Source organism: Aquarana catesbeiana, linkage group LG04 (genome assembly GCF_042186555.1).
Source record: "Aquarana catesbeiana isolate 2022-GZ linkage group LG04, ASM4218655v1, whole genome shotgun sequence".
NCBI lineage: Eukaryota > Metazoa > Chordata > Amphibia > Anura > Ranidae > Aquarana > Aquarana catesbeiana.
The window spans coordinates 462,334,239-462,346,055 of record NC_133327.1 but is presented as its reverse complement, the minus strand read 5'-3'; the positions used below and the strand labels follow the sequence as shown (position 1 = coordinate 462,346,055).

The 11,817-nt window shown below is 47.0% G+C and overlaps 1 pseudogene; it reads left to right on the top strand.

Annotated features, from left to right (window-relative positions):
* Window positions 1-1,728: 1,728 nt before the first annotated feature.
* On the top strand, window positions 1,729-1,860 carry LOC141141936 (U2 spliceosomal RNA; annotated as a pseudogene).
* The last annotated feature ends 9,957 nt before the right edge of the window (window positions 1,861-11,817 follow it).

Sequence of the window (11,817 nt, the reverse complement as noted above, 5' to 3'; positions counted from 1 at the left end):
TACAGCTCATAGGTTGGACCACAAACAGGCTTCTCAGTATGATAACATCAAAAGAATACATTGAAAGAAAACAAAGGGGGGGGGGTACACCATGGTACATAAAAATAAGACAGACAAAGTTAAGGGTAAGTAAATAATGAGTAAAGAGAGGTAGCTATCCAGGAGCTTGAGACACTGATTGTTGATTAAGCTTAGAATTGTCCCATAGATCTCAAATCTTTGAGAATTGGGATAAAGAATTGTGCACTACACCCGTAAGGTGTATGCGTATATGAGCTATAATATGTAAAAATTGGGAGCAGGTAGGAGGACTAGGAGACAACCGACCCAGGGGTATAACCCATTTAGCAGCTAGTAAAATAAACCAAGCTCCTTGCATGTTTGGAGATACCCAGGACAGGCATGCCTAATAAATAGTGAACTGGGTCTAGGGGGAGATTTACACCAAGTAGACTTTGAATGAGAGACTGGACTGAGGACTAAAACGGTCGAATAAATGGTCGTCAGTCCCACAAAATATGATATGATGTGTGCCCAAGTCCCGATGGCATCTCTGGCACAACCGAGAGATCGAAGGGTTGCACTTATGAAGAATCTTTATTATCTAAGAGGAACCATTATGGAGGATACATTTGGAAACATCATAGCTATATTTCCTTAACAAAAAAGGAGACAAAATAAGGATATATAATGTATATCGCCATTGCCTCAATTATATTGATTCTTTAGTCAAGTCGATCAATGGAGAATCTGGTTAACTAAATCCAGTCTCCTAGATCGCTACTTTAAAACAAAGCAACTAAAAATAAGGACAGGGTATATATTGATTCTAATTCCGTGTACAACATGCCATATTTTTTACCTTGTTGGAGAAGTGGCGGCGCTTGTCTCACACAGAAATTTTTAATTAGGCACAGTTTGGATTCAGAAATGTTTCAGGGCAAAGAATGGGATGCCTTAATGGCAAGCTTCTCCAAAGACTACACTAAAAAATCTTCTTAATCCGAAAATTTCTTCTTTATTTTTTCAGCTAGGTAAAATTGTGGACAAAAAGCTAGCTTGTTTTTGGCATGCTGATAGCTTCGATCGATATATCAAAGAGGACATTAATCCTTTTGGTCTGTGCATACAAATTTTTCCCCTTTTGGATGAGGTCGATTCCACTTTTAAATCAAAGTGGGAAAAGAATTTACAACAACACACAGCACAAAAAACATGATGGCTCTTTTAAGTGATGAATATAAGAGACATATTGCTGTATTTGATAGAGAAATCAAAGCTATCTATGTAAACTACTCCCATTTAAAGAGCATGAAGAGCATGAAGAAAAAATAAAAACTCACTTGGATCAATTAATACAAGAAAAATTAGCTATTAAGGATAAAAAGTTTTGGTGTGATAAGAGAGCATTCCAGGAAGGCAAAGCCTACAAATGGCATCAAACTAATCGACCACAACGCTATCAAAATAGCAGTTCTGGCCGATTATCTAAAGACTCTAATTCGTCATTAAACTCTTCTGTTTCTTCTTTTTCCCAAAGTAGACACAGGAATCGGAAACCTCAGAAAACGAAACGCTCATTATCTGGCAGTGACTCTTCAACACACAAGAAATCATCATTTGACTCTACTCAAACGCAACAACTATTTACTCTTCCTTCTTTTGGAGCTACAGGTAAAGGTAACTCACGTGGTGACATTTCTATTCGTTCTCTTGGTTCCTCAGGTGGACGCTTCTCGGCCTTTTGGCTAAGATCAAGTGTAGTATCTGTTCTTATCAGTTTCCAGGAGGTGGCGCTTGCTTCCGTCCCTGATCTATGGCGAAATAGAGACGGGATTGCGGTTGCTATGCAAAGCCTGCTGGAGTAAAGGTGACCTGGAGCGGTTTGTAGCCGAAAGGGAAGCCTTCTGATGGGGATGGAGAACCACGGGGTCCGATCCGGAGGGTCGGGACCCTGGCCTTCTGGCCTAGATTGGGGCGGATCTAGCTCCGGACAGTTATTTGGGAGAGAACGCTTACTCCTGCCTTGCAAGGGGGGGAGGGAGTGGCAAGTACTTCCCGAATGTAATTAGGATGAGTGATGGGAGCGACGGCAGAGCCTGATGGTAAAGGGCTCTTTCCGGCTTCCTGATCTCCATATCCTTCCTGTCTGTGGTGGGGTCTGCTGTGGTCTGGGTTGGGGGGTCAGGGATGCTTTGAAAAGCCAGTGGTGAATGTGCCCCTGAAGTGGCAGTTCAGGGGTGCCGTATAGTCACGGTGTGAAAGCACTTGATTTTATGGCACCATGGTCACTTCACCACAACACACGTTTTTCGCACCTGCCTCTTGGGCCGGGCCTTTTGGCCAGGACCAGGGGAAATTTTTATGCCTGGCCGGAGGGCCGGCCATTGTATTGCACAATGGCCACTTTCACTCTCCCCTCTCACTATCTTCCCCACTCTTTGCTTTACCCCTGTTTGTCACTTTTTTGTCTTTTTTTGGTTGTCTTGTATACACGTTTTGTCACTGTGTGGCGAGTAGGGTGTGGGTCCTCGGGCCTACTTTGAAAGTCTTGGGAGGGGGTGGACATAGGCCTTTTGGCTTGGTTCGCCCTCTCCTTGGAGGGGTCTCTCTTCAGGAGAGCCCCACTGTACTTGGGTTGGTCTGCTTCGGCAGTCCTTCCAGTTGTGGGGTCCGCCTGGTTTCGGCCAGATGGACCCTTTGTCTGAGTACCTCAGTCCCTGTCTGGAGCCTAACGCCCCAGGGGATCAGAGTAAGGTCCTTCCCTAGTGGAGGACTCTGTACACCCGTTGCACGTTTTTGTGTTTCACTCTCTATGTGTGGGCACTTTTTTTTGGCACCGGGTGGAAGTTTTTGAGGTGTGTTTTGCACGCCACTGGCTTTAAAAAAAAAAAAAAAAACGAACAATACAGAACTATGTGCAAAAAGATTATTTCCAACAAATCCTGGTATAAACCCATCTCTAAAAATGCCATTGAGAAATTTTATGATATTTTTTATGACCTTATAGACAGGGCATTTTCCTAGGGGGCCATTTACAAAAATATATGGGAATATACGAGAACATGATACACTCATATTCACACTTTTTACTGCCTCCCTAAGGTACATAAAGACCTAAAAAACCCTCCGGGCTGCCCAATTATTTCAGGAAACATCGCAATTACTAAAAACTTAAGCAAATTCATTGATGACCATCTAAGACCATTTTTCACTAATCTTTCATATTATATCAAAGATACAATCCATCTTTTACAAAATCTTGATGGGCTATATCTTCTACCTGGCTCTCTTCTAGTGGCAATATATGTAGAAGCATTGTATAGCTCCATCCCCCATGATCTTGGTCTTTCCGCTGTGAAACATATATCTCCCAATCCCATAAGGATGACCACAAACTCAATATGTTCATAATAGATGCACTTGAATATATCTTAACCCATAATGTTTTTTCTTTCAATGGTTCCCACTACTTCCAGGTTCAGGGGGTGGCGATGGGGACATGTTTTGCCCCATCGTATGCCAACCTGTACCCGGGGGAGTGGATATGCTCGCTTTTACTTTGCGATGATTTGACTCTTTTTACTACCCATGTAGTATCATGGTTTAGATATATCAATGATATGGGATGGCACACCCGAGTCCTTGCACACCTTTGTTCGTATCATGAATGACAATACTTCCAATCTACATTTCACCATGAATTTTAGTGACAAATCTATTACTTTTTTAGATGTAACTATTTCCAAACTGCAGGATGGGTCTGTTTCTAGTGGCCTGTATTGCAAGCCGACCGCTGGAAACACCATCCTGCACGCATCTAGTTCACATCTGCAGTCACTGATAGTATCAATTCCCTACAGTCAATACTTTAGGTTAAGAAGGAACTGTTCTACTGATGAAGAATTTTGCAGCGAGGCAAATTCACTCAGAGACAGACTCCTTGAGCGAGGTTACTCTCCAACATGCCTTAAAAAGGCTTTTTGTCATGTGCATGGTCAGTTACTGCAGGATCTGCTTTTTTCCCACAAAAAAGAAAGAGGGTAGTCATCCTTTTGTCACAAAAGATGATTCATTTCCTTAAAAATAGGGGCATAGTTAGCTTGGTAAAAGGTATAATAAGAAGTGGTCAAGTGTATCCTTAAATATTTGAGGGAATGGGAGCACCAATTATGGGGAAATTCTGTTGTAAAGTGGCAAGAAGGTAGGGAGTAATATGTAAGGGTAAAGCTTAGTTTTATTGACCTTATAACCCTAAAGGAAGCCAAAAGTCATCAGTAGGTTATGGAGGTTGGAAAGGGAGGTATGTGGGTTGTTCAATGTCAAAAGAATGTTGTCGGCAAAGAGGGACAGTTTATATTTCCTCTGTCGCAAAAAACCCCACATATGTCAGAATGTAGAGCAATGGCCTCAGCTAAGGGTTCTAAACACAATATAAAGAGCAAAGGAGATAGAGGGCAACTTTGCCTGGTACCATTGCTCAGGGGGAATAATGGTAACGGAAAGGAAGACAACTGCACCTGAGAGGAGGGCTGGGAGTACTTGGCATGACGTGCTGCAATAAAAGAACCCGTAAATCAGTAACGCAAGAGGGTGGCAAACATAGAAGGCCAGCTAAACTTGTCAAAAGCTTTCTGGTCATCTAAGTTCAAGGTAAGAGCTGGGCTGGGGTCTTGTTGAGCAAGTCAGTAAGGTCAATGGTACGTCTTGTTTTATCACTAGCATGTCTGGCAGGTACAAATCACAACCTGGTATGAGTTTAAGAAGAATTTGGGTGAGCCTATTAGCTATTAGATATTAGTGAATATTTTGTAGTAGTGCTATAGGTCGATAGTTGTCTGGAGGGGAAGGATTTTTCCTGGGTTTTGGGATAACTAATATGGGCATGTAGAAACTGGGGGTGAGGGACAGTTCCCTTCATCAAAAAGGTAAATAGGTCAAGTAGATGTGGGCCTAAAGATGGGAGGAATGGCTTGTAATAGGAGTATGGCAGTCCGTCCGATCCAGGGGATTTGTGTGGATGGTAAGTTCTTAACTAGGGATGGGCCGAAAAAAAAGTTTGTGAAAAACGTCATTTTTAAATGAGCAGTGATTTTTTGATTTTTAAAGTGAAAACCTAAAAATGAAAAATTCCTTCCAATATAGTGCCAGGGGGTCCCCTTAGTCCAACTGTAAAGCAATAATTGAATTTATAAAGCCCCAAAAAAATGAAATTTTTCCTGCAAGCTGCCTTTATTTTGCTCAGCAACAACTGGGGAGCCAGTGTGTATGATGAGGCCACAATATAGTGCACTGGGAACAAGATTAGAGATTTTTAGGATACATTCTGGTGTCACTTTGACTTTGGATAGAAATTGGTCTTTGGGTGTCAGTGGCGACATCCCACTGTAACCCTATAGAGATGATCTTGATGAAAGCAAGAATTTGCCTTGCTGTAAAAAATTGCAATGATATGCACCTGTCAAGCAGGTGCAGAAAAATTGGTCTTTGGGTGTCGGTGGTGCCTTCCCACCGTAACCCTATAGAGGTACTCTTGATGAAAGCAAGAATTTGCCTTGCTGTAAAAAATTGCAATGATATGCATCTGTCAAACAGGTGCAGAAAAATTGGTCTTTGGGTGTCGGTGATGCCTTCCTGCCGTAACCCTATAGAGGTACTCTTGATGAAAGCAAGAATTTGCCTTGCTGTAAAAATAACCAATGATATGCACCTGTCAGACAGGTGCAGAAAAATTGGTCTTTGGGTGTTAATTGTGCCCATGAAACTTATACCAAAAACATTCTTCCAGATGAAATGATTGAACACCCTCAAAGCTAGGCAGCCTCAAAGTCCTGCAGAGATTCCACATTCCAAAAAGACTTAATCAGTGACATCGGCATCAGAGGCTTCATAGCTGGTAATCCAGGACTGATTCATTTTTATAAAAGTCAAACGGTCCACAGAGTCTGTGGACAGACACGTTCTAAGATCAGTAATGAAACCTCCTGCAGCACTGAATGTCCGTTCTGAAAGCACACTGGATGCAGGGCAGCCCAACGACTCAATAGCATACTGGGCAAGTTCTGGCCAGTGGTCTATTCTCATGACCCAGTAAGCCAGTGGATCGTCAGCTGGAAAGCTCTCCATCTCTGTTTTGGCCCCGAGCTAATAGTCCACCATATGATGCAGACGCTGCTGACAGCCCTGGGCGGTGAGGACTAAAAAAATTCTGAAATGCCTTACTTAGGCGGATGCCTTCTCCAACACTCCTTTCTTGATCAACGGAAGACTCAAAACTACAGTTTCCACCACACTGTAACCTACTAGAGTCAGGAAAAATGTTCAATAAAATCTTCTTTAATGTGTCCTCAAGAGATTTTATCCTCTGCACTCTCTGTAGGGAGGGGATGAGTTCAGAGACCTTCCCCTTATAACGGTGGTCAAGGAGGGTTGCCTACCAGTAATCATCCTTCTCCTTTATGCCACGTATTCTTTGGTCCTTTTGCAGGCTTTGAAGCATGAGGTTGCCCATGCGCCTCAAATTTGCAGAGGCTTAAGAAGTAGACTCCTCAGGGTCACTCAGGATGACAGCATCTGGAACTTCCTCCTCCCAGCCATGTACTACTTCCAGGGGTCGGGTTGGAAAGCCATCGCTTACAGATTGACGCATGTCTTTCTCTTCTTCAAAGCCTATGAAAGTGCCAGAATCCTCCTCCCCTCTCTCCTCCTGTGTGTTCTTGACATAGGAATGATGGTGTCTGCATAAAGTGGGCCTTGAGAGAAAAGGAAGTTCTCCTCTTCCTCCTGCCTCCAGTGCCCTGTCCATAATGCCACGCAGAGTCTGCTCCAACAGGAACACAACAGGGATTGTGTCACTGATGCATGCACTGTCACTGCTCACCATCCTTGTTGCCTCCTCAAATGGTGACAATACAGTGCATACATCCTTAATGATCAGCCATTGGCGTGGGGAAAAAAGCTGAGGTGGCCTGAGCCTGTCGTCGTACTCATTGATGGCCCTCTGCTGCATGTATAGCTACTGCAGCATTCCCAAAGTTGAGTTCCACCTGGTGGGCATGTTACAAATCAGGCGATTTCAGCCAACCGAGCACTGGCTGTGTATGACCGCCTGAAATGGCTACAGACTCTTCTGGCCTGCTTTAGTGCATCTTGCAACCCTGGGTAGGTACTTAGGAAATGCTGCACATGTGTCAACTTTCCCTGTCTAAGGGCGGACAGGAGGTTTGAGCCATTATCGGACACCACCATTCCTGGCTCCAGCTGGTGTGGTGTGAACCACCTCTGGGCCTGTCCTTGCAGAGCTGCAAGAATCTCTGCTCCGGTGTAGTTCCTGTCCCCTAAACACACCAGCTGAAGCACTGCATAGCACCTTTTAGGCTGACTCTGGGAAAAGCCCTTTGAATGCTTAGGGGGGACCTGATGTTCATAGGACAATTCTGCAGAGGAGGGCATGGAGGTGGCGGAGGAGGAGTAAGAGAAGGAGGGGGTAGAGCTCACAGGTCTGGCATCATCACCACCAGCTGTATGGAGACGTGGGGGCACAACAAGCTGCAGCACTGAGCCCTGTCCTGCATCCTTTCGAGTTGCAAGCAGCGTTACCCAGTGTGCTGTGAACGAAATATATCATCCCTGCCCATGCTTGCTGGATCATGTGTCAGCAGTAAGGTGGATTTTACGGCTGACTGCCTGGCCCAGTGATGCCAGAACATTCCCTTTCACGTGATGGTAGAGAGATGGAACGGCCTTACGTGAAAAGTAGTATCGACTGGGAACCTGCCAATGTGGTACAACACATTGTGCAAATTCACGGAAGGGGGCAGAATCCACCAGGCTGAAAGGCAGAAGTTGGAGAGCCAACAGCTTTGACAAGCTTGCATTCAGGTGCTGGGCATGTGGGTGGCAGGGACTGTATTTTTTTTTCTGCTGCAGAAGATGGGGCAGAGAAATTTGCCGGCTACAGTCTACAGCTGGTGGTGTGCTGCTGGTAGATGAGCTGCTAGGACCTTGGACACCCTGTGCTATACCATCATCCCTGTCAGTGGAGGCTGCTGAAAGGTAATCCATCCTAACTAGTGGCCTGAAGTGGCCTGGGACGTTGCCCGACAGGAGACCTGCCTCCCGAGTCCTGGAGGGTTCGAACGGGACACGTGGGCCTGTTATTACTTGAGGCCTGGGCCTCACGTGGGGAGCGCTGGACCGGAGACCCTTCCTGCTGGGGGATCGAGCGGCGGGCTTGCCGGCCAATACGGGACCACATCCGGAGGTTCCCCGGTCCACACCCGGCTTCCTCCTCTCTCCTACTAAAGCCGCTGACTGCAGGATTCCATCCGGATTTCCCCCTGCTGCAGACGCAGCGGCCTGCTGTCTCCGCTAGGCCTTGGGTGAGACCGCGGCCTCGCCTGAGCAGACGGCCGGAGCCGCCGGCGGAAGTTACGAACCCCAGGAGCCCTATCCTACCCTGCTCCAACATCATCAGGGGCGGACTGCCTGGTCCCAGAGGTGCAGTAGACCCCAGCAACCCTGTGGAGGCTCTGAATGAGGCGACGCCAGTCGGGCACAACGGCCGGTAAGGGGAAAAAGTATAAATTTCCTCCTTCCCCTGAGATAACCCCTCACAGCCAGCTCCTTCCCAAACACCCAGGCCTACCCGCAGTGTCTGTAGAGCATCACAGACTGCAATAATGGAGGCTGAGGAAGCAAGACCCCCATGGATAGCGGAAGTAATGGCGGCCATAGCCACATGTCAGTCCACGCTCACGGCAAAAATAGACGCAGTGCAAATGGATGTGGGACTATTGAGGCAGGACATGGACAAGCTCCGTTCCAGGGTGACAGAAACAGAGCAGAGGGTCAGCAGCACAGAGGACACAGTTGCAGAACACAGCGCAGCTCTTCATACACTCCAAACTAAGGTGAAGGCCCTGGAATTCAGGGCAGAAGACGCGGAAAATAGGAATAGGCGCAAGAACCTACGCATAGTGGGTTTGGCAGAGGGAGCTGAGGGAAACAACCCAACAGGTTTTGTGGAGGACATGCTGCACAACCTTCTGCCGGACGCCCGTTTATCTCCTCGCTACACAGTGGAAAGGGCGCACAGAATTCCTTCCAGACCCGGTCCCCCAGGGGCTCCCCCTTGGACTTTTATTCTGAGACTTCTTAATTTCCGGCATAGGGACGAGATTTTACGTGCCTCTAGGTCCGTGGGTGATTTAAGGCACCAAAACAATAAATTGATGATCTTTGCTGATTACTCTATAGAAACACAAAAACTCAGGAAGTCATTCGACCATGTGAAAGCAGCATTGAGGGCCCATGATATCTGCTACAGTGTCTTATTCCCGGCGCGCCTGAGGGTCCAGGATGGAGAATCGGTCCGCTTCTTCACCTCCCCTAGGGAGGCATCGGCCTGGCTGGAAACACTGCCCCATGACCGACAGCAGAGAGCTTAAAACGTGAATATAATACCTGAGTGTTTGCAATTAGTTGGGGCCCTGAATACCAAGCCCCTGCAACGATCAACATCGCTTCCATTAACTTGGTACTTAAACCAAGGTTGTTCGGATGCACCAGTTTACTTGTTTTACCTGCCTATATAAGGATCCCATAAACACCAAGTCAGAGCCCCTGGTCAGTTGCACCAGGAGACCGTTAGAGTTACAGTTGCATTGTAAAGAGTACTGTCCCCTCTTAAGTAGAGACCACAGGGAACTGAAATGCCACATGCACCACTGATGGCGGACTTTTCCCCTTTTTTTTGTTTCTGTTTTTTCCTCTTCGGTCAAAAGATCACTGGTGTTCCAATACATCAAAGCTCATAGCCCACACATCTGCATCTTGCAGGAAACCCATTTACTGGGTAGCAAAACTATGGCCCTAAAGAAACCCTGGATTGGGTATCATTATCATTCCACATATTCCAATTTTGCACGGGGCGTAAGCATTCTAATCCATAAATCTCTCCCCTTTAGGCTGCTGGACCTGGTGTTGGACTCGGAAGGTAGATGCATAGTGGTTCACGCTCAGATACACTCTATGAGATGGGTGATAGTGGGAGTGTATTTACCTCCCCCGGCCTCAATACCTCTCCTGCATCAAGTGGCCTCCAAAATAGCTGACTTCCAAAGTGACAACATAACCATTTTAGGTGACTTTAATTTAGCCCCCAATCCGGAGGTCGACAGGATGTCCAGCGTTGGGCACTCCCATCCCGGCTTGGCGGATTGGGCTGAACTATACGGCTTGACAGATGTGTGGAGGTGGAGAAATCCTCACCTCAGGGCTTACACCTGCCACTCGGCCTCTCATAGACCAGGATCGATTTGGCCTACGTGGATCATACGGCCTTATCTAGGGTAAGGGACATCAGGATTCTCCCTCGGGGAATCTCGGATCATGCACCGCTCCTCCTGACGCTAGAGGTCTCATCCACATCGGGAGTTTCCCTGTGGAGACTATCCAGATTCTGGGTGTCGGACGAGATGGTTGATGGTCATTTTAGAGAGGCAATGGGGGAATACTGGGATATTAATCCAGGTACAGCCAGTGTAGCTACAGTCTGGGACACTTTCAAGGCATACACCAGAGGAAGATACCAGACCATTATAGCCAGGGTATCCAGAATTATAGGCAGAAGAGAGGAAGGCAGACCTGCAGGAAGCACTTTTTCTTAGGACCAAAAACTCAGGTGACTACGACGAGCTTCAGCGACTGACTGGAGAGGTTGTCCGTATCCGCACTACTCTCACCCAGAAATGTCTTCTCGCTCAGACACACCGCATATTCGAGCAGGGGGAGAGGTCCGGGAAGCTACTGGCATGGTTGTCCAGGGAACAACAGGGGGGGTTGTGAATACCACACATTAAGGGACCTGACGGACCTGACGGATGTCTCAGATATGACCCAGACGAGATAAACGACTGTTTCGCCTCCTTTTATAAAAATCTTTATAGCTCCAGGGCCGCTTACACCAAGGAGGAGTTGACCACTTATCTAGAGCCTTTTGACTTCCCGGTTCTCACTGCAAAATACCGTGACAGTCTTGACGCCCCTATCACCACAGATGAACTGCTGAAGGCTCTTAAGACTCTCCAGGTGGACAAATCTCCAGGCCCGGACGGAATACCCGTCGAGTTTTATAAGCAATACGCAGAGGAGCTGACGGGGAAACTACATACTATGTTTATGGAGGCACAACGCCTGGAGACGCTTCCGAGCTCATTAAGCGAGGCGGTGGTGGTTGTAATACCCAAGCCAGGTAAAGACTTGACTCTGTGCTCCTCCTACCGCCCTATCTCTCTCATTAATGTGGACGCAAAGCTCCTGGCCAAAGTGTTGGCCAGGAGGCTTAAAATAGCGGCCCTGGTACACTCAGACCAAACGGGGTTCATGCCGGGGAGGGGGACAGATATCAACATTAGAAGGCTTTTCACCCATATGGATAGGGCCCAGGCAGACTCGGCAGGAGTGGTAGTATCCCTGGACGCCGAAAAGGCCTTCGATTCCGTAGAATGGGAGTTCTTATGGGGGGTTCTATCAAAATTCGGATTTGGTCCAAAATTTCTGACATGGATACGGATGCTCTATGCCAATCCCAAAGCGAGGGTCCATACAAACGGAGCCCTTTCTGAAACCTTTCCCCTAGAGAGGGGAACTCGTCAGGGGTGCCCCTTGTCACCGGGACTCTTCGCCCTAGCGATAGAACCTCTGGCCATTGCCCTGAGGGCGGAGGCCGGGGTGAGGGGGATTCCAGTGGGCACAATTGAAGAAAAAGTGTCCCTATATGCGGACGACACACTGCTTTACCTCGCTGACCCTTAC